Raw genomic sequence first — 22,919 nt, forward strand, 5'->3', positions numbered from 1 at the left:
AGCAACAAGAAAGAGATAAACAGAATACAGGGAAAAATGAGAGCAACAGAGAAAATCAACAGCCTTATATATAAATAAGGGTACAAAAGAAGTCATACAACTGAATGTTCGAAACAGAGTACAAAGAAAGAGAATCCCATCCAACAAGCCTGGAGGTGATTCTCAACAAAAGATCCAACAGGGATGGATTACAAACAAATGAACCCCATCCAACAAGTCTGGAGGTGATTCAGCAACAAAATACAAATCAAAGATGCAGTCTAAGGCAGACGGTCTTCAGGGATGAGGGTCTTCAGGTAATGACACTGGTCTATCAACAGTGAGCATTCTGAACAATCTGGTAGCGGAGTGATCTTCTCTTTCAACTGTCTCCTCAGCTCCGAGACTTCTCCTCCAAGATACTCCTCCGACTTCTGTCTCCACTCCATCTCCTTCTTCAACTGATTGTCTTTGTCTTTGAGTTGCTTCTCCAAGTCTCTGATTTTCTTCTGGTAGTTGACTTCTGCTCTTTGTAATCTCAGACATTCCCTATGTTCTGCATCCATCAGGGATTCCATCTCCTCATATGATCTCTTCTTCCCCCTTGCTCTACTAGCATCCTCTCCTTGCACTTCCCTGAGTTGATGGGCCAAATGCAGCTTATCAGCCTGAGCTTTGTACAACTCCATCTGAGTGTCTTGCTCCTTCTCCCTCAGACGTCGACTCTCCATCAGGGCTTGCTTATAGTGTTCGGCAGACACACTATCAGCAAGGATCAAGGGTGGTTGCTCCTGCAACGACTCCATCCTATCGTAGGGTAGCAGCAAAGTTTCCACTCTCTTCTTTACCCAATCGGTGTAATCGGGCATGGCTATGGCAAACTTCTTCCCCAAGATAGATCCATCCTTTACTCCAACTGATTTCCAGGCCTTCCCTATCTGCTCCAGCCTAACAGGGTCATCCTTCTTCTCAAAATATACACTCTCAACTATCTCAGCTTCGAGCGGTCTTCTACTCATAACAAACCCTAACTGGCGAAGGGAGAGAACTGGGTTGTAATTGATGCAACCCTTGGTCCCTATGAGTGGCACGCCCCGGAATTCACCACAACTCAAGATAACATCTTTCACGTCCATCCGGTACGACTGCCACCTGATGTCGTAGGAAGTGAGTGACATGACCCTCTGAGTCCACTTCAGAGTGCTCTGGGTATCCACAAATGGTCCACTGGCTGGCAGAAAAGACATGAACCACTTGAATAGAAGAGGTAAGCAACACCTGATGGCTCCACCCTTACCATGCCTACTGTGGATGGCATAGTAAGTATCTGCTAAGAGGGTAGGGACTGGATTCCCTCTGATGAAAATGCTGATGGCAGCATAGTCAATGAAGTTCGGCATACTAGGAAATAGGATGATCCCATAGATCATGGCAGCTAGCTGTGCGTGAAAAACTTCCCAATTCCCCTTCTCTGCTTCATCTCTGGCTACCCTCAACAGAAATTTCAACGGCAGACCAACAACTTCCCCACAGGGCTTCCAATTCTTACCAACCTCCTCAACACTCAACCGGAGAGCTCTGGCAATCAATCTGAAGTCGACCTCCTTTGGGACGTCCAAGAAGGGAGTCTGATGCTGTACTGGGATACTCAACAGGATAGAATACTCCTCGAGAGTAGGTGCTAGCTGATAATCCTGGAAAGTGAAGCATCTGAGCTCTGGATCATAAAACTGTAGTAATGTCTGCAGAGGCACTGGATCCACTACCGTCTTCAGCACTGTCAGGATGTCTCCATACCGCCCAACAAAACTCTTCAATCGGTCGTCTGTCACGAGACTACCCAACTCAACTAGCGGAGTCAACGGCTCACGGTGGAAACTGTAGGAACAGGTCTTCCGCTTCAACTCGGGAACTGTTGCCATCTCTATCAGTAGACAAGCTCGGGAATGTACCTGAGAAATGATATGCATGCAGAGATTAGTTTTTTTTCTTCTTCTTTTTTTTTTCTTTCTTTTTTTTTTCTCAATATTTTTTCGATTTTTTTTTTTTTTCAATGCGTTTCTTTTGAAAAATAAATATGCTATGATGCACATGATGCAGACTGGACTGGCTGATTGTGCGATCTCTGACTAGGTCGGAGCTTCAGTCGGGATCAGAACGTAAATCCAACTTAGGGTCAAACTGATCACACTGTCTGAACATAAAGTCACCATCAGAACCAAAGTCACCAACGGTACCTGTTATGAATAACCCTTCCCCACTCACGGGTGTAGTCTAGGCCAGGGTAAAGCTGAGAGAAACGCAGCATAAATAACCTTTCGCGGAAATACTATCATATACACACCGGAAGTATGTAACGACAGTACCCCACCAGGGTCTGAACTGCTCGTGATATCAATGTTCCGCTAAGTGGCGCCATACCACCCGCTTCCCATGAATCACTCTATTCCTAATCATCCTAGATTTTCACTCATGGTCTGGGTATTGGACCTTTTACCTCAACTGACTCCCCCCCCACAGAGAAAAACAAACAGCCAGCCAGTAATGAATAATGAATATGAAATGCAAACATCAATGCACACAATCAATGCAAACAATAAATGTACATATATACAATGAATGCAATAAAATACAACAAGCAGAAAGCAACCAAAACCCTAATCCTAGAGAGCGCTAGGAGAGACTCGCTCAGGGAAGATGGACCAGCATAGGTCAACTTCTCTATATCCCCAGCAGAGTCGCCAGCTGTCGCATCGCGCGAAAAACCGGCGGGAAAAGAAAGAAACAACAGAGCCGCCACCGTGCGTTATTTATCCCAAAAGAGGGAAAGGAAACGCTCGAAGTAAACCTAGGAAAGAACATGGTCTCGCGACCAAAGAGGATGGGTTCGGGAGTCGGTTATGCGAAGGGAAGGTGTTAGGCACCCTACGCATCCGTAGTACTCTACGGGATCCACGCACAAAAGAAAGGAAAATGGTTGCTAAACACTGCTCAAACACACACACACAACTGGCTGAAAGAATAGAAAGAGACTGACTGAAACTGACTCGGCAGGATGTCGCATCCTGGGCCTACTTAGTCTATCAGGCATAGACATCAGAGTCGAAGTAGTTCGGACTGGGGAGACGACACATGCTCGCTAGGATGTCGCATCCTATGCATACGTATCTTCTCGGACGAGAGAAGAATCAGAGCATTCGTAGCTCGGCTGACACGCACACAAACAAAACGAAACAACAGGCAAACGTGGAGCCTGAATGCCAATCGTTGGACTTACATCAGCATCCGAACCTAAAACACACGCAAAGAGGCAAACATGGAGCCTGAATGCCAATCATTGGACTTACATCAGCATCCGAACCTAAAACACACGCAAAGAGGCAAACATGGAGCCCAAATGCCAATCATTGGACTTACATTGACATCCGAACCTAAACGCACAACAGATAGATAGGGAGTCTGGGACTCAGCCTACAACTGTCAAACAAACACAAAAGAAAAGGCGCCCGGAGAGATCAGCTCAATCTCCTGCCTACATACTTCATCTGGTATGAAGATCAGGGCGATGTAGTTCCCCTACGCAGGGACAAGGATCTAGCCTAACCAGATAACAGAGGGAGACACAACTCTAAGGAGACTACGACTCGAGCCTAGATGTTGTCATGCAAAGTCAACCCTAAGTTAAGGTTTCTAGCTAAATGGCACACGGGCCAACCTATCCTAGACACGGCTTGCACAGGAAGCAAGGGTCTCGATTGCAACTAGGGCAAGAGAAAGGGGAGGTCTCAATCGCAACGAGGGCGAGAGAAAGGAAGAGATCTCAATCACACAGGGGTGAGAGAAAAGAGATCAGATTGTTAGTGGTTAGTCAAACTCGGCAAGACATCGCGTCTCGTGCCTACGTATCTCATCTGAACATGAGAATCAGAGTTGCCGTAGTTCGGCCAAACAACTCTAAGTATGGCTCACACAAGGGTTAAGCCACACAACCTACCTTGCACAAGGGCAAGCACAAACTAAAGCCTAAAGAGGCAAACAAAACAATCACAAACACATACAGCATAAGATAAACACACCAACAAGGGGGCTCAAACATCAAAGGTTAGGCACTAGGGCCAACTGGAATGGGGTAAGTGTTGCTCTTAACCTTGCCATTGAGAGGCTAAGGTGAAGCAGATGAAAGGAGATGAGGGGTGTGCCTCATTGCTTCTATCCCTAATCAGGGAGAGCATCAAATAATAGAAAGTGGGGGAGTTCAGAAAGATGGAACTCTTTCCCCATTATTGACTCGATAGATCTTGGGTTTTTATCTCGATGCTTCAACCATGTAATGGGAGCAGAGAGAGGACACACTGAATAGTGGGGGATAGATTGCTTATCCCTACCTTCCACCAATTGCCTCAAATGAGGACTTTTCCTGCTTGGGACAATTTTAAACAAACACAGGCATTGCCTCTTAAGGAGGACTTCAGACAGTTTGCCCGGTCAAATAACAGACCGGGTCTCCAGACTACATGAAGAAAGGAAGGTTTATACCTCAAAAGCAAATGCTAAAATAGCAAAGCAAGCAAGTTCAGAGAACTTAAGCAACTAAAGTACCTGAAAAAATCAAACTTATTAGTAAACAAGTCAAAAGTTTAAATCAAAAGAAATGGCAAACAGTCAACACAGGGGGTCAACTGAGCAAAGCATAAGACTCAAGTTATGAGTCAAACCATCTGCAAAACAAAAGGTTAGCAACATGATGTACATAACCAAACTCAATCAAAACTGAGTGATCTTTTGAAGCATTGGCTTAACCTGAAACAGATGAACTCAACTGTAAGCTAAAAGACCACTAGGACTAGCCTAGGGTCAAGCATGAAAGAAATAGTCAAGGCAGCAAGGAAAAGTCAACTCAAAGTCAAAGTCAAACATTTGGGAAGCTAACACATTTGGGCCCACATTCAAATCATGCATTATGATCATTTCATGGACATTTAAAGTCAACACATGGCAATGGGAAGCACACAAAAGTCAACAGAATGACTTGCATCAAAAGTCAACTCAAGCAATCCCAAAAATTATGAAAATAATCACATTCAATCCTAACATCTAACATGGTATACATGTAAAATTTCATGGCATTTGGATGAGAGGAAGGCAGCCAATTAAAATCATGAAGTCAAACCAAGTTCAAGCAAGCATAGTGAAAGTCAACAAGCATGGGTCAACTTCAAAAAATCATATCAATTTGAAAACAGAAGATAAATGAATGAGGTTAACACCAATGCAAAGCTTGAGATGTCTAGTTTTCACATATGAAATTTCATGGTCATACAATAAGATTTGAGAATTTCACAAAGGATTTGGCAAGGCATAGCACAAAAAATCAACAAATGACCAAGCATGGAAGAAAATTCACAATCAAATGGAAAACAGCAAGATTAATTCCAAGAAAATTCATACATCAATTAGACATACAAGGGATCATTCATGCAAAATTTCAAGTGATTTGGATAAGAGGAAGCATGTGAACAAAATTAGGGAAAATGCATGATCATGGTATAGCAACAATTGTAACACATAACTTCAGAAAATCATAACTCTCAATCCACAAATGATAAATGCACAAACTTTATATGGAAATGAAGGTCAATGTGTCTAGTTTCATCACAAAAAATTTCAGGCTCAAAGGATATGACATGAGTATTTCACAATTGAAATGGCACAGTGTATCATTTATGCACACATGTTGGGAAAATAATTACCATAAAAAATCCAACCACTGAAAAATTCATTAAAAATTACAATTAAAAACTAGCCTTAAGCATGAACATGATGGAAAAAAAATCAGAATTTTTGGATTAAAATTGAAGGAGAAATTAATTGGTGAAGTTTGATGATTAATTGGGCAAAACATGAACAAAAGCATGAGCTAGATGGTCAACACAAGTCAACAGAATGGCATTTGAGTAAATATTCTTTTCATTAATCAAAACGCCCCGTTTTGAAGGGACACGGGAAATGTTCCCATTGGCTGTTGCCAATGGAACAGTGAACTTGGCCAATAGCATACGAGATTCTGGGCTCTCATGTACATGAACTAGGGTTTGGCAATGGTTCATGGATTCAACAACCTCAAACATCATGGTTCGACCAACACAACAGCATATCATCATCACTCAAATAGGCACGACTCATGAACAGCAAATATCACGCATCATCAGCCAACACCAACATAGTATAATCATGAGATTTTCTGGAAATGATATGGTTTAAACACAGCATTATGGCATTCATGTATTCATCAATCATCATCAATTAAAATCCCAACAAACCAATAACCAAACAAACAGCAAGTGGATTTTATGAGCAAGTTTGAAGTTTTCCATCAGCAAGGCATATGCAGCAGCAACATCATTTTCGGCAATCAAAATTCGATCCAAACATTATTCAAAAGCATGGCATGGGAATGTTCTCATAACAATCAGACAACAGCATGTAATACATAACATATGGTTTTCCATGGGCAGCCTTAGGGTTTTCTGTAAAAAAACAGCAGCAGGGTTCATTCAAGCAATCAACATTGTGAACCAAACTAAACCAAGCGCACAACAGCATAGCATAATTAGTATGGCAGCTTATATTCATCATCATCACAACAAAATTCGACCACCAAACAAAAGCAAAGCAAATGATAATGGTTCATGCAAATAACAGACAACAGCAGCCAACATGAATCTTGGAAATGGCTAAAATTTATGTGCTTGGCTGTGGCAGCAGCATGGTCATGGCAGCACATGTTTATCAACAAAACTCAAACCTAGTTCATCTAAGCAATCAACAACAGCATACACATTGTCATTGAAAACTCATCATTAATTGACAAAATAAACAGCAAGGTATATGGCATTTGTTCTTGAAGCAGGTTCAACAATCGATCAAAAACAAACAACAAATGAACAGCAACATGCTAACATAATAATCAAAGCAACAATCAAATGGCCACAACCAAACACAAATCATTGATTTTCCGGACATATTTAAAACAGCAGCAGGGCATGCTCATTATCCAACTTCAAAACAATCATTCAAATACCAACAGATCAAACAGCAAGGCATTCACAGCTTTCAACACAAATCACATGGTTTTTCTGAGCAAGTTCATGAGGTTCCAAAGTAGCAGTATATGTTCAACATTATCATAACACAAAACTCGAGTAAGCAATCACAACAGCAGGGTATAGAAATGCTTCATGCAACATCTAGGGTTTGGCACTTACAGCAACATTCAGTATTCAACATTCATAGTTCATCATTTAAATCATCAACCCATGAACAAACATTATCAACCAATACTCACGGCCATGAAGTATCACTATTAAGCAGCATTAATCAATCAACAAAACAAATCATCAACCATGAGAAAAATCTGGGCATATTAAGATAGCAAACAGCAGCAGGGTTTTACTAGCATGGCACTAATGTTCATCATTAATCATCAACCAAAACTTATGACCAACCAAAACAGAAACAGGACCATCAATAATCATGACCTATGAAACACTATTAACATGTACACCAACTAACAACAACCCAAGCATAATCATGAGTGCATGTACTGGGCAAAGTAGGGTTTCAAAACAGTAGCAGGGCTTTCATCATCACTATGCAGCTCGAATTTTCAAAACAAACAGCATGACCAAACAAGCACATCAATAGAATCAATATGCAACCTACAACACGAATGTGCTATCCCTTTTCCTTAAATCACCCTATACAAGCCAAATCGATGGAAAACCTAATTGTGTATGAGAATGAAAGTTCAAATTTCTCCATCATGAGAGCACCACTTCGAATGAAATAAAATGCATGGAAACTAGCATACAAGGACCCACATAACACATGGCATGGATTGGAGAATGGAGGTAATGGAAAACTTACTTGTTTTTGAAGCAAGTTGATGGAACAGTGGTGGGTTGATGGATATAGCTCGAAACAGGTAGTCACACAGCTTCCAAAGGTTGAATGCTTGCAGAAAATTAGCTCAAGAATACCTAGCCTGGTCCAACTCGATATCTGCCATTAACAATGTTCTTGAAGATGCAGAGCTAGGGAAAGTGTTTCAGTTGAGAAATGATGATGAGAATGTGCTCAAGATGTTGTCTAGATAATGAAGGAAACAAGAGGGACTCGTGTGCTTTGATGGTTTGAACAGAAAAATCCCAACCGTGCCAAATGCAAGAAGGAGAGTATCTCAATTTTTCTGTGTGGAGGCTGCAAAAACTAGGGTTGGTTTCTGCAGAAAATCCTCTTTATATGACCTGTTTAGCATTGGTTTAGGAAGTACTAAACTTGTTTTGCTTGAATGAGTGTAATTGCCAACTTGCTAATTTTGGACAAAATGGAAAATGGGGGTATGTTTGTGGTCGAGTGGGCTGGGCATAGGCTGCTAGCAGACATTTGCAAAGGCTGTTTCTACTCTGTACTAGAATGCTGTACTTGCCTTGCATTTGTATAGCTATTTGCACCATTTGCCTAATTATGCACTTTTGGTCCAAAATGTGGTACAATGGTGGTATGACCATGAATTCAAACTTGGAACATGTCTCAAATATGGTTTAAAACAATTCCCAATTGGCCAAATCAAGAAAAAGTCAAAAACTCAAAAAGTCAAAGTTTGGTCAAACTTTGAATTTAAATGAAAAGGTCCAAAAAAATGCCATTTTGATTGGCAAGGTTTTAGGCCATGAAATTTATATTTTTGGAAAGAGGATGAAAAATGTGGTTTGTAGGAAAAAACCCCACCAAATTTGGCCTTATGGTTTGGGAGATATGGCCCTTTGAAGTTCACAAATTGATGAAAATGATTTGATCATATCTTGACAACCACACATGGGATTTGAGAGTTCTTGGACTTTTTGAAAATGGGAGAACAAGATCTTCAACTTTCATGTTGGGCAAAAATTCATTTGGAGCTTGTATCATGATGTAAGTTTAAGATCAAGAAGTTTCCATTTTTGGCAGTTGAAATTATGGGTCCACTTGCTATTTCTGGAAAATTTTCTGATTGGCTTGATTTTCTTCCATGATGAGGTTTGACATGATAGATGAGGCTTATTAGGACATGAATAAACTCCCTCAAACCATTTCCATCCACCAAATCCAAAGAATCAATCACAGTTGACCAACTTTGACTTTCTAGGGTTTTGGACTTGACTGTGCACTTCTGATGAATTCCAAACCCTAGTCCCTTGAGACCTTGACTTCAAATGATGTCCCAAGACATATGAACTCTTGATTATTGACCATGGTGCCCAAATTCCACAAGAATGGCCACTATCTACTGTTTTGATTGACTGTTGACTGTTTAGGGTTTTTGATTGTCTGTACATTGACTGCTGACCTCTGAGCCTTCCACCCTTGACTTGAACACCTCAAAAAGACCTCCAAGTCATGTGAACTTGTTGGGCAAACCCTAGGGCTTTTGCTCCTTGAGAAACAACTTTGCTTGGTTGGTTGACTGACCTCCTGATCAATTTGACCTAATTCCTGCTTGCTTGCTCTTGAGGCAGCTGAGGACAATGCAAATGCTATGCAATGGATTATGTTATGCAATGACCTAACTTGAAATGATATGTACAATGATAGGTGCAAATTTGAGGTGCTACACCGTGATGATAATTCTTCGACAAAGAAATATGGAGGATTTGCCAGAAAGAAGGAAGGAGAGACTCATGTTGTTTCTTCCCATAGTAAAAGAAGGCCCTCTGTGAGGAGGAAGGAAGTTCTACCAGTCGTCAACCAACACCAGGTGGCTCATATAGCACCTATTTTTAGAGAAGCTCAACAACCAAAAAAACAATCTCGTCATCAACAACAGGCTTACCAGCCCCGTGGCAACAATAACAACAACAACACCAGCAATTATGAGAGGAAAAGGGTGACTTTTGACCCGATGCCTATGACTTACGCTAAACTGTACCCTTCCTTGATTGATAGGAAGTTGGTAACTCCATGTGATCCTCCTATTCTTCCAGCCAATCCTCAATGGTGGTACAAGCCTGAACTTCATTATGTGTATCATTCCGGCGCGCCCGGACATGGTATGGAGAACTGCTTTCCGTTGAAGACGAAGGTACAAGACCTCGTGAGGATTGGGATACTATCCTTTGAGGATATAAGCCCTAATGTTAAGAAGAACCCACTGCTCGAGCATAGGAAGGCGGCTGTCAACGTGGTCCAAGGTTGCCCTGGCAAGTATAAGGTCCTTTATGTGAATGATATAAAGCAGTCCCTAGTGGAAATGCATAGACTATTGGGTGAGTACAGTCAATATGAGCACGATCACGATAGGTGCCATGTGTGTACTGTCAATGAAAGAGGATGCCGCAAGATAAGAAGGGACATCCAAGAGATGCTAGACCAAGGGATGATCGAGATACTTCAAAATCGTGATGAGGATGAAGTTGATGTTATTACCCCTATTATCAATATTCATGATCCTGTTGTCATCAAGTATGATAGCAACAAAAGGAAGGTGGTGCCAAATCTTGTGATAAAGCCAGCGGGCCCTGTCCCATATGTGTCAGATAAAACGGTCCCGTACCGCTACAATGTTGTTATGCTTGAAGATGGGAAGGAGGTGCCGTTTCCCTCAACCTTTGTTGTAAGCATATTCGATGTTAGTGGAGTGACCCGTAGTGGTCGTGTTTTCTCGGCTCAGCCGAAAGCCCACGAAAACGTCGTGAAGAGGGATGTTGTCATCGTGCAGCCCTGGTAGCGACACACATCATAAAGGAGGCAATAACGCAAATAAAGCTTCACAAAAAATACATAGATCAATTCAAAAACATGTATCCACATGAACATGCATAACATAACATAAGATTTGTGACTGCTCATAGAAGTCTGATCCCTAACTATACCAATACAATACGTCATGTCAAAAACACTTATTGGCCTTCCTCAATTAATGACCCGCTAAACAGAGCCTTTTTAACAAAGGACCTCCCCAAACAATTTAACATATCCAGTAAATAGATCATCTCGCATGGTCGTTATCAACTAGTAAGCAGGTGTTCATCTCTCACATCCCCGACTTAGTAACCTATCCAGCACATGGGATACTTTCCATCAATTATTACATATGGTTCTATCAAACAACGATCGGAGGATCATCAGAGTCCTACCCTATTTCCATAACATGATTGGATGATCATAGGCATCGTACGCAAGTTTCACCTGAATGGGATGAAACTGATCAAAGGGGTTCTATCAGAGTTTCATCAAGCAACGATGGTGGATCATCAGAGTCCTACCCGATTCCAATAGGATGATCGGATGATCATAAAAATCATATGCAAGTTTCACTCGGATAGGCGGAAACTAATCAAAGGGGTTCTACGAGGGTTTTATCAAGCAATGATCAGATGATCAGAGAAATCATTTGGATCCTCAGCCAGAATATTGCTGGACCGGAGACAAGCAGGCACAAACTTTGAATACGAAAACGGTGATGGGTTTGTTTGTTTATTGTTAATTTTGTTTTATATTACATGTATCAATAACATGAACTTTTATTTTTTTGACAGATTCCAAAAGATTTACAAACTAAGCTCAAGATATCATGGACAAGTGCAACAGGAGATAATGAAATGTTCTGGAAATATGAATGGTCCAAGCATGGAACATGTTACTACGATGGGAAGAAGCATAGGCAATTTACATACTTCAATACAGCATACAACTTTTGGAATGAATTTAACCTTTTTAATACACTCAAGGCAGAAGGGATTGTCCCTGTTAAAGGAGGCAAGCAGTACACTACCGAGGCTGTAACAAAAGCCATCAAAAAGCACTACACCAAAGACACTGCTACCTTGACTCCTCGATTCATGTGTTCTAATTCTCCACCAAATGAGTTATATGAAGTTATTATGTGTTTGGATCATGACGGAATGGATGCCATCAACTGTACAATGCCTTCATCTTGTGGCAACTTATTTTTATGGAAATTATAATTATAATGATGATGTAATATATATATTTCTTCCGTATAGATATACTGAATAAAAAGGAAGCAACTATGTATTATGAGTGTTTATTTATCTATTATGCAAGAGATTAATTAGTGTATACACATACAGTTCTGCGTAATGCGCTAACATAAACTGCTAATTTTCCAAACTCACCAGGACCTCCTATTAAACAAATAAAAAAACTCATTAAATAGAATAAAAATTGCACGAAAGAACTCATATCAAATACACACAGTTTGTTTCTCAAATTTGAATATTTTGGAAAAGTGAAGAACATGCATGTTACAGACTCTTGTATATTACATATTTCATCACATGTGTGAATCTATCAAGGAAAGTACAAAACACAATAATAAGAATGTTTATTATGCATGGCTTTTTTTTGAACTATTTTATCAGAGTAGGTTGGTTGAGACTCTCGTAAATTTAGGTGTTGATGAAGATATGCAAATCATATATCAAAACATTCTCTCAAGTGTTATGCTAGGGAATATGAACATTATCAAGAAGAAAGATGTGACTCACACCTATCATGCATCAGGATTAGGAATGACATCACTTAATACATTCATGAATACATAAAGTTTGTTAGAGAAGAGACGGGAGTAACACTGACGATGTAGGACATTCCTTAAGCTCCTGAAGGTAGTGTCTACAAGCCTTTAAGAAAGAGGAAACAAATTTCTTATGAATCTGAAAAGGTAGTTCATAAACCACATAAGAAGAATGTTCCACAACTGACAGAGGTTCAGAAGGAGGTTCAATAAGTGTTTTTCACAATTATCTTGATGCCTACCAGGATTAAGAGTGGAGCTACTGGCAATTCTCCTCAGAAAACAACCACTTTTAAACTGCTTGTTAATAAGAAGAAGTTGAGGAAGATGGTGCTACCATTTGTTGATAATGAAGAAGTAGAGGATGAATAACCTTTCCTTAAGAGAACAAAGGTTGTGTATAATGATGCTCAGAACATTCCTGATAACATGAAACTATATCACATTTTTAGACTTGATTTAATTAAATTATATCGTTATTTGATTCAATTTATTTTATATTATTCGATATTACTCGGCATTTTCTTATTATTTATTTCAGGTATCATTATTTAAAGCACATGTGAAAAAGAAAGAAAAGGGGTGCAAAAAGAAGATTTTCTAGAAAAGCAACAAGCTGAAGCACCAAAGCCCAGCCCACGTTTGGAACAAAAAAATTGTTGTCACGACCGCAACAAGCACGTGCCGATCTCCACGTCCTAAGACCTAGTGTTACGACCGTAACACATAGTGTGACGGACGTCACACATTCCACTCCTATATTTTGGGCTTTACGTGCGTGACCGAGTGGACGGTTTCCCATAAATTCTCTCATGCACTCGGAGACGCTTTGAACCATATTGAAGACACATTTTAGGAGATAGTTATCTTGGGAGGTTAATATAAATAAACCTCACAAAAGCCAATTGAAGCGCTCTCTTCTCCGTACAATATTTCCAGCATTCTAATTTTTCAAGCAATTTATTTCTTTTTTTTTCTTTTTCTTTTAGTTTAATTTCCGAAGCATACAATTTACTTTCTCACGATAGTTTCTACACCGGAAACTATTGTGTAATTTTTACTGGATCTAACCTTACATTAGATCATAGTATTTTATTTCCTTGTTTTTACTTTCCTATCTGATCGAGAATTGTGAAGAACAAATCCAACCGACTTGTGGTGGAGTGTTCGAGCATCGAAGCGTAAGAGATAAAATCCAGATTTCTAGTATTTTTCCAGGTTCATTAATTAATTGATTTATCGTTTTAATATACATATGCTTTGTTCCGCTGTTTATATATGTTGTTTGTTTGATATGGTCGTATTTATGCATGATTATTGTTTATGCATGTTTATCATGTCTGGCCAATTAATTTAGATATCGGTATGTAGAGTAAGCGGAATAAAGGAATCCAAATTGAGTTGGTTTAAATTTATTTCAGAATATAGTCACTCTTTTTCTGGTCTCAATTTACAAAGTTAATGCCAAGGTTTTTGTATGAGAGTAAAAGACATAAAGAAGTTAAAATCAATAGAACGACGGTTTGAGTTTTTAACTGGATAGTGTAAATTGAACATTAACTTTAAATCAGGGCGAAAGCGAGTTTTAAGGTTAATTAAATTCTAATTATTTTCAAAAATTATTTTTAAAAGTTAAACGTGAGGGCGAGAGTTAAGCATTTAAGCTTAATCATATAATCTAAGTCAACAGAGCGAGAGTTTGAGACGAGGGCGTTTAAACGGTTAGTATTTTCTCAAAAGGAGTTTCTATAGATTCTATTATTTTCAAAAGTGATTTTAGACTTAACAAAATAGTGAGAGCGTACGTTAAAATATAAAGTCATTGTCTAATTCAACAGAGCGAGAGTTTGAGGAAAAGACTTTTAATTAATAGTGTCTACTGAAAAGACTTATTTTAAAATTAAGAAAAGACCAACGAAGATTTTATTCCCCAAATACGACGAACTACATACTGATATCCATATTATTTGATATTTCATCTAGATCCAAATTTAGTTTTATTTTTTCCCCCTAATCATTAAAGTATCATCCGCCTTAGCTTTACACAGTAACCCTAGAAAAACGGTAGATCGATTCATTAAGTCCCTGTGGGATCGATATCTTTTAAAACTACGCGATTAGACTGTGCGCTTGCAGTTAGTACCCCGATAGACTCATAAAGTCGCGACCATGTTTTTGGCGCCGTTGTCGGGGAACTTTTATTTAGTCGATATCGTAACTCTTCTGTTACGCTGTAGAGACTAAGGCAATTTTTATTTTTTCCCTTTTTTGTTGATTTGTATGCCACACACTCGCTCACAAGGCGAGCCGTACTACTTAAAAATCAACGACGTCGAACGATATCTCTGATTATTACGACGAATTCGGGAGTATCGTGCTAGAAACAATCTTCCTCCAATCGAAGTTCCTGATCTCAAAAATCTCCTTCCTTTAACGATACCAGCGATGGCCGAACCAGCTCGTGCTCTTCGAGATTACGCTGCTCCATCGCAGGATGAGTCGCATTCGAGTATTGTTCCACCCGCAATCGAAGCGAACAACTTCGAACTTAAACCTTCGATGTTGCAGGCAGTGCAACAGAATCAATTTTCTAGAAATCCTACCGAGGATCCAAACCTTCATTTATCCGCATTTGTCCAATACGCTGACACTGTTAAAGCTAATGGTGTCACTTCAGAGACAATTCGACTTCGTCTCTTTCCTTTCTCGTTAAGAGATAAAGCTAGAAGATGGCTTCAGTCTCTTCCTTCCAACTCAGTCACCACATGGAATGAGTTGAAGAAAGTCTTTCTTGCCCGATATTTTCCTCCAAGCAAAACAGCTATGTTGAGAGCCCAGATAAATGGATTTAAGCAAAAAGATAACGAATCTCTTTTTGAAGCATGGGAAAGATACAAGGACATGATGAGACTTTGCCCACACCATGGTTTAAAGGACTGGTTAGTAATGCACACCTTCTACAATGGTCTCTTGTACAACACAAGGTTAACAATAGACGCCGCCGCCGGTGGTGCGCTTATGGATAAACCTTACACCGACGCTTATCAACTTATAGAGAGCATGGCCCAAAATCATTATCAGTGGGGAAGCGACCGAACAGTGGTAGAAAAACCTCAAACAAAAGGTGGCATGTACGAGATAAGTAGCCTTGATCATGTTAATGCAAAAGTGGATGCTCTTGCCCAGAAAATTGAAAGTTTAAATGCATCACCTCCAGCCACCGTGGTTGCCGTAACTCAAAATTGCGAGGTCTGTGGAATTCAAGGTCACACTCCTACAGATTGTCAACTCCTAACAGGAATTCAAACAGATCAGGTGAACTATGCTCAAGGAAATCCTTACTCGAATACCAATAACTCAAACTGGAAGAACCATCCTAATTTCTCGTATAAAAGTAACAACGCTTTATACGCACCAGGTCAAGCTCCCAGTCAAACTCCAGCTGTACCACCTGGATATCAAAAGCCGACCCCATCTACACCTAACAATAACGTTCCTAGGAAATCCAACTTGGAAATCATGATGGAGAACTTCATAGCTTCTCAACAGCAAACCAATAAAGAGTTCTTAAACCAGAATGTACACACTAGCGAACAGATTAAACAACTAGCAAGTAAAGTAGATGCCCTGGCTACCCATAACAAAATGCTTGAAACACAAATCTCGCAAGTAGCTCAACAACAAGCGTCTACTGCTGCCCCAACTGGTACATTTCCTGGATAGCCACAACCTAATCCGAAAGGCCACGCTCATGCAATTATACTACGAAGTGGTAAAGAGGTAGAAGGACCATCTGACCCAAGGATTGAGAACCAAAACTCTAAAAAGTCAACTGAGGAAGAAGGTAAACCTAAGGAAAAGGAAGAGTGTAATAAGGAAACCGTAGAAAAAAAAGAACCTTATGTACCTCCACCGCCTTACAAACCACCTATCCCTTATCCTCAAAGGCTAATTAAAACCAAAAACGCGGGCCAATTTAAAAAATTTGTTGACCTACTGAAACAATTAAACGTCACAATTCCTTTTACAGAAGCTATTACATAAATGCCCTCATATGCTAAGTTCTTAAAAGAAATTTTATCTAATAAAAAGAAACTTGAAGATAACGAAACTGTTACACTCACTGCTGAGTGTAGCGCAATAATCCAAAATATGCCTCCTAAACTTAAAGATCCTGGTAGTTTTTCTATACCCTGTCATATAGGAAAATTTGTCATAGACAAAGCTTTATGAGATTTAGGAGCCGGTATCAGTGTTATGCCCTTGTCCATATGCAAGAAACTTGAAATGGGAGAATTAAGACCAACTAAAATGTCTGTGCAATTGGCAGATCGTTCCGTTAAATATCCCGTAGGAATTCTTGAAAACGTTCCCGTACGCATAGGTCAATTCTACATTCCCACCGATTTTATAATTATGGACATAAGAGAAGATGAAGTTACCCCCATTATATTGGGAAGACCCTTCTTAGCATTTGTCGATGCTATCATAGACGTAAAACGAGGACGACTCACTTTCGAAGTAGGAGAAGAGAAAATTGAGTTTATTCTTTCCCAATTTTTGAAAGCACCTGCGATAGAAGACACATGTTACTTCATGGATATCATCGATGAATGCATAAAAGAAACAGAATTCGAAAATGACGATTTGTCCGACTATCGTGTAGAAGACAGACTGAACCAATGTTTAGCAATAACATCAGATCCTACACAATGCCTTAAGAAACCAACCCTCGACCTGAAAACACTTCCCAAAAATCTGAGATATGAATTCCTAGACTTAGAACTTGAACGACCAGTAATAGTCAATGCAGACCTAGGAAAACTTGAAACCGAAAAACTCCTACATATCTTAAGAAAATATCCAACCGCATTAGGATACAACATCACCGATCTTAAAGGGATAAGTCCTTCTATTTGTATGCACCGCATCATGCTAGAAGAAGACTGTAAGACTTCTAGGGAACATCAGAGGAGACTAAACCCGATCATGAGTGAGGTAGTGAAGAAGGAAGTAACGAAGTTATTAGAGGCAGGTATCATATATCCTATATCCGATAGCAAATGGGTTAGTCATGTACACGTAGTACCAAAGAAAGGAGGTATAACAGTGATCGAAAATGAAAAAGGAGAAACTATAACCAAACGAATTGAATCGGGATGGAGAATGTGCATTGATTATAGAAAGTTAAACAAAGCAACCCGAAAATATCATTTTCCTTTACCATTCATAGACCAGATGTTAGAACGACTAGCCAAGCATTCTCATTTCTGCTATCTGGACGGTTACTCAGGTTTCTTTCAAATACCAATTCATCCTGATGACCAAGAAAAGACAACGTTCACATGTCCTTTTGGTACCTTCGCTTATCGACGAATGCCGTTTGGCTTGTGCAATGCTCCTGCAACTTTCCAAAGGTGCATGATGGCAATATTCGCCGATTTTCTCGATAACATCATGGAAGTCTTTATGGATGACTTTTCCGTATGCGGGCAAAGTTTCAAAGAATGTCTTGAAAACCTAGAAAGAGTTCTAGAACGTTGTGTAAAAGTAAACCTAGTACTTAATTGGGAAAAATGTCACTTTATGGTACAAGAAGGAATTGTTTTAGGACACATCATATCAAATAGAGGAATTGAAGTAGACAAAGCCAAAATAGAAGTAATCGAAAACCTTCAACCTCTGAAAACTGTGAGGGAAATACGAAGCTTCTTAGGACATGCCGGTTTTTACCGAAGATTCATTAAAGATTTCTCTAAAATAACTAAACCTTTAACCGAATTATTAATGAAAGACGCTGAATTCATCTTCGACAATAAATGTTTAGAATCATTTCAAACACTTAAACAACCATTGATCTCCGCGCCCATAATGCAGACCCCGGATTGGAATGAACCTTTCGAAATAATGTGTGACGCAAGTGACTACGCCGTAGGCGCTGTTTTAGGACAACGAAAGGATAAAAAACTTCACGTCATATATTATGCGAGTAGAACTCTAGATGAAGCGCAAATGAATTACGCCACGACCGAGAAAGAACTTTTAGCAGTAGTATTTGCACTAGATAAATTTCGTTCCTACTTGGTCGGAGCTAAAATAATCGTTTACACTGATCACACTGCCATTAAGTACCTCTTAACAAAAAAGGACGCTAAACCTAGACTCCTAAGGTGGATCTTGTTGCTACAAGAATTTGATTTGGAAATCAAAGATAAAAAAGGAACTGAAAACGTAGTAGCAGATCACCTCTCTAGACTCGAAAACCTGGAACCGGAAAGAACATCGATCAACGATGATTTCTCGTACGATAAACTTATAGCTAATTTGGAAGAAAATAGAGTTGACAAACAGGTAGAGACCATCTTGGCTATATGCGTTACACCATGGTACGTTGATTTTGTCAATTATTTAGCCGCCGGAGTGGTTCCACTTGATTTATCCTACCAACAAAAGAAACGATTCTTCCATGACATAAAACATTATTATTGGGACGACCCTTTACTTTTCAAAAGAGGGTCCGATGGTATTTTCCGTCGCTGTATACCTGAAGAAGAGGTAGAAAGTATAATCCAACATTTTCATTCCGCTCCTTATGGTGGACATGCAAGTACATCCAAAACCTGCTCTAAAATCCTACAAGCCGGTCTTTATTGGCCAAACATATGGAAGGATGTACATACCGCTGTCAAGAAATGCGATAGGTGTCACCGCACAGGAAACATATCTAGACGTGACGAAATGCCACAAAAAGCCATTTTGGAAGTAGAAATTTTCGATGTGTGGGGAATAGATTTCATGGGACCTTTTCCACCTTCTTTTGGTAACAAGTACATACTCGTAGCGGTTGACTACGTATCAAAATGGATTGAGGCTATAGCTTCTCCAACAAACGACACACGAGTAGTAATTAAACTCTTTAAGAATATAATCTTTCCAAGATTTGGTGTCCCAAGAATAGTCATCAGTGACGGTGGATCTCATTTCATATCTAAAATACTCGAAAAATTATTGTTTAGGTATGGTGTAAAACATCGAGTAGCAACACCTTACCATCCTCAAACTAGTGGACAAGTGGAAGTGTCTAATAGAGAAATTAAACAGATATTGGAAAAAACTGTCGCTACATCGAGGAAAGACTGGTCATCAAAATCACCCGAAGCTTTATGGGCATATCGAACCGCTTACAAAACTCCCATAGGAACAACCCCATTTAAGCTTATTTATGGTAAATCGTGTCACCTCCCAGTGGAGTTAGAACATAAGGCCTATTGGGCTATTAAAAATTTAAATTTAAACTATAAGGCCGCCGGTGAAAAGCGAATTCTAGATATAAACGAATTAGAGGAACTTAGACAAGATGCATACGAAAATGCTAAAATCTACAAGGAATGAACGAAAAAATGGCATGATAAACGTATATCAAGGAAAACTTTCAAACAAGGCGATGTAGTCCTATTGTTTAACTCTAGACTTAAGTTATTCCTAGGAAAACTACGCTCTAGGTGGTCTGGCCCTTTCAAAGTCACTAATGTCTTTTCTAGTGGGGCTGTAGAAATTAAAGGAAAATCTATTGAATCATTTATCGTAAACGGGCATCGTCTAAAACATTATCATTATGCTGAAAACAATGAAGACTCGCAAGTCCTGCACTTAGACGTATTGTCTCCAAAATTAATAGATTAACATCTAATAGTTTTCTGTCGAGCTTGCGACATTAAACAAAGCGCTTCATGGGAGACAACCCATAAATTTTTAATTTTCTTTGATTATTCTTTTGATTTTATTCAGTTTTCATTCTTCATTTTCTTTATTTTATTAAATTTTTCTTCTTTTCTTCTTTCGGCATTTGGCCAAATCCTGACTAAAATTCTTGTTTTTCTTTTCTTTAGTTAACACTGACCTGATGGCACATATTGATCACATGGGTATTAATTTCCGAGGGAGAGCTCAGAGACAAAAATTTGAAGAACTTGCTGAGAGAGACATGCACCCAAATTTTTATGTTGATGATTGTGCAACGACCGTACTTGGGCTAAGAGATAGTGTCCTATATCTACTGAATCAAATAGGGTGGGAAACCACTCCTATTCGGAGAGAATTTGTTACTTACCGGAGGCTAACTCTAGAATTCCTTAGCTCCCTGATTTATTTACCGAACCATGGAAAAGGAATAAACCGAGGTTTCATTCAATTGAGGATGTTCAATATGGAGTGTCAGTATAACATTAGAGAATTTACTAACCTCTTAGGGTTCCCTACTTCTTTTGACACATTCACCATGAACCAAGAGGACCTCTTTGAATATCGAGAGCTTGAGCATTTTTGGGGAAGTTTGACGGGAAATGACGAACCTGAGGAACATGAGTTTCTTTCTGGAAACATACATAACCCAACTTTTCGTTATTTCCACAAGATCCTAGCACACACTCTTTTTGGGAAAAGTTAAAACATTACCACAATATCACGTGATGAACTTTTCATAATATTTTGTGCTTCCCAGAATCGTCCAGTGAATGGTGCCACTTATATGTTGGCGAGTTTTGACCTCCTTATTCAAGATGACCGTGCACCGATTCAAATAGGGGGATATATAACTATGATTGCTAATGCTATTGGATTGCGCCAACCCATGCTTGATTTGAACCCTTTTTGCGGTATTCAGCCTATGAATATAAATTTCCTTTTCAACACTATGTTTATAGGAAACCTTGGACCTGAAGAGTTTGAACTATTAATTAACAACCAAGCTTTTTACCTATTCACCATGCCTAGCCCGATGACTAGTGTCCATAACCAAAATAATTGGCTCTACAACCTGGATGGAATGCCTTCTCCTGTTAGATCTGTTGAAACCATCCAAGATTATGAGATTATTGACAACCAGATTCCTAATGCTGAATCTGATCCGCAGACACCAACTGGTTACCATGATGTTGCCTCTCCACCTCATCCTATCCTGTCCGCAGAATCGACAGTACCTGATTTTAGACATCATATGCCCGGAACTGATTATAATACCGCTATTCAAGCTTTGATGTCAGAACAAGATGCCATTAGAGAAGAGTTAACTATGATGGGACATGAATTTATGGAACACATGAGTAGAATGACAAATCAATTTCACGAGTTGCTACACCGTGTCAATTCCTTTGCTCCTCCGACGAGAGATTCTACAAGTGGCTAGAAGAATTGCAGTTAACTAGTTTTAGTCTTAGGAAATTTATAGTTTCGTTTGACAATATTTTTAATCTTAGGATTTTTTTTCCGCATGTTTTATTTTATCTTCAGTCAAATATTACATTATGAAGCTACTGGCATTATTGGTTAAATTAAATTTCATTTTGATTTATGCACTGTCTAAAATTACCAATGCTGATATATATTGTATGCTACTACTTACATGCTAAATTTCTGATCACGTACAAGTATACACTACTCCTAATATTATATACAACCACCTGTATTTTTGCTTATTAGAGAAAAAATATATATTCTATGGTGTAGTAAAGTAGCATCCATGACACAATTTATAAAGTCAAAGTAGCATTGATATTTATGGCCATGGCAATTCAAAAAAATAAAAATAATAATAATAATAATAAAACAAAAACTTGTCACGAATTTTAACCAATGCATGCTGCCACCCTGCATCGTGACGAACGTTTTGACCGTTGCATGATCAGAGGTGTGACGAGCGTAATGCATGCTGTCACGGTCGCAACACCCCCATGACGCCCGTCACGCATGCTGTCACGAACGTGACAACTTGCTTTCTCGTAAATGTTTTTGACCGTTATGCTGTCACGAACGTGACACATTGCTGCCTCGTAACCTTGTCGTGACCGTTACCCCCATTCAATTCACCTCTTTATCCCCATTAATTTTTTTTTCTCACCAACTTCTCCTTCCAATTTTAAAACTCCTTCTTTAAATACCTTCACCACATTTTTCATCCTACACCACATCATTCCAAAAACCATTCTATACAAAAAAATTCATCCCCTTTTCCTTTCTCCCTTTTTTCTACCTACCAATCAAAATGGCGGAGAACCAACATCAAGAAATGCAATTTGGAAATATTATTTTCCGAACTGAAGATAGTAACTATCAATGGGAGCAGTTTGTTCGTTTCCAGTAACGCGGTGTCACATCTACCAGATACCCAGATTTCAATTGCTTACAAGAATTGGGATTACATCAAGGAGTGAAATGGCTGCTTAGGCTATCCGATTTAACTTTTCTGTGCACACAAAATCATCCAACATACCCATCACTCACCTTGGAGTTTTTAAGCTCTTATTCATACACCACTCCAACCGGTGAGGACGAGTACTTAACCGGTGTCGCAAAATTCCGTATGTTC

General features: G+C 39.3%; 1 non-coding gene across 1 annotated transcript; it reads right to left on the reverse strand.

Moving 5' to 3' along the window:
* Positions 1-15,379: 15,379 nt before the first annotated feature.
* Positions 15,380-15,486, reverse strand: LOC127099297 (small nucleolar RNA R71). Its single transcript, XR_007793818.1, has one exon. It is a non-coding gene; the product is annotated as a small nucleolar RNA R71 (small nucleolar RNA).
* Between the last annotated feature and the right edge of the window lie 7,433 nt (positions 15,487-22,919).

Source organism: Lathyrus oleraceus, chromosome 6 (assembly GCF_024323335.1).
Source record: "Lathyrus oleraceus cultivar Zhongwan6 chromosome 6, CAAS_Psat_ZW6_1.0, whole genome shotgun sequence".
Taxonomy (NCBI): domain Eukaryota; kingdom Viridiplantae; phylum Streptophyta; class Magnoliopsida; order Fabales; family Fabaceae; genus Lathyrus; species Lathyrus oleraceus.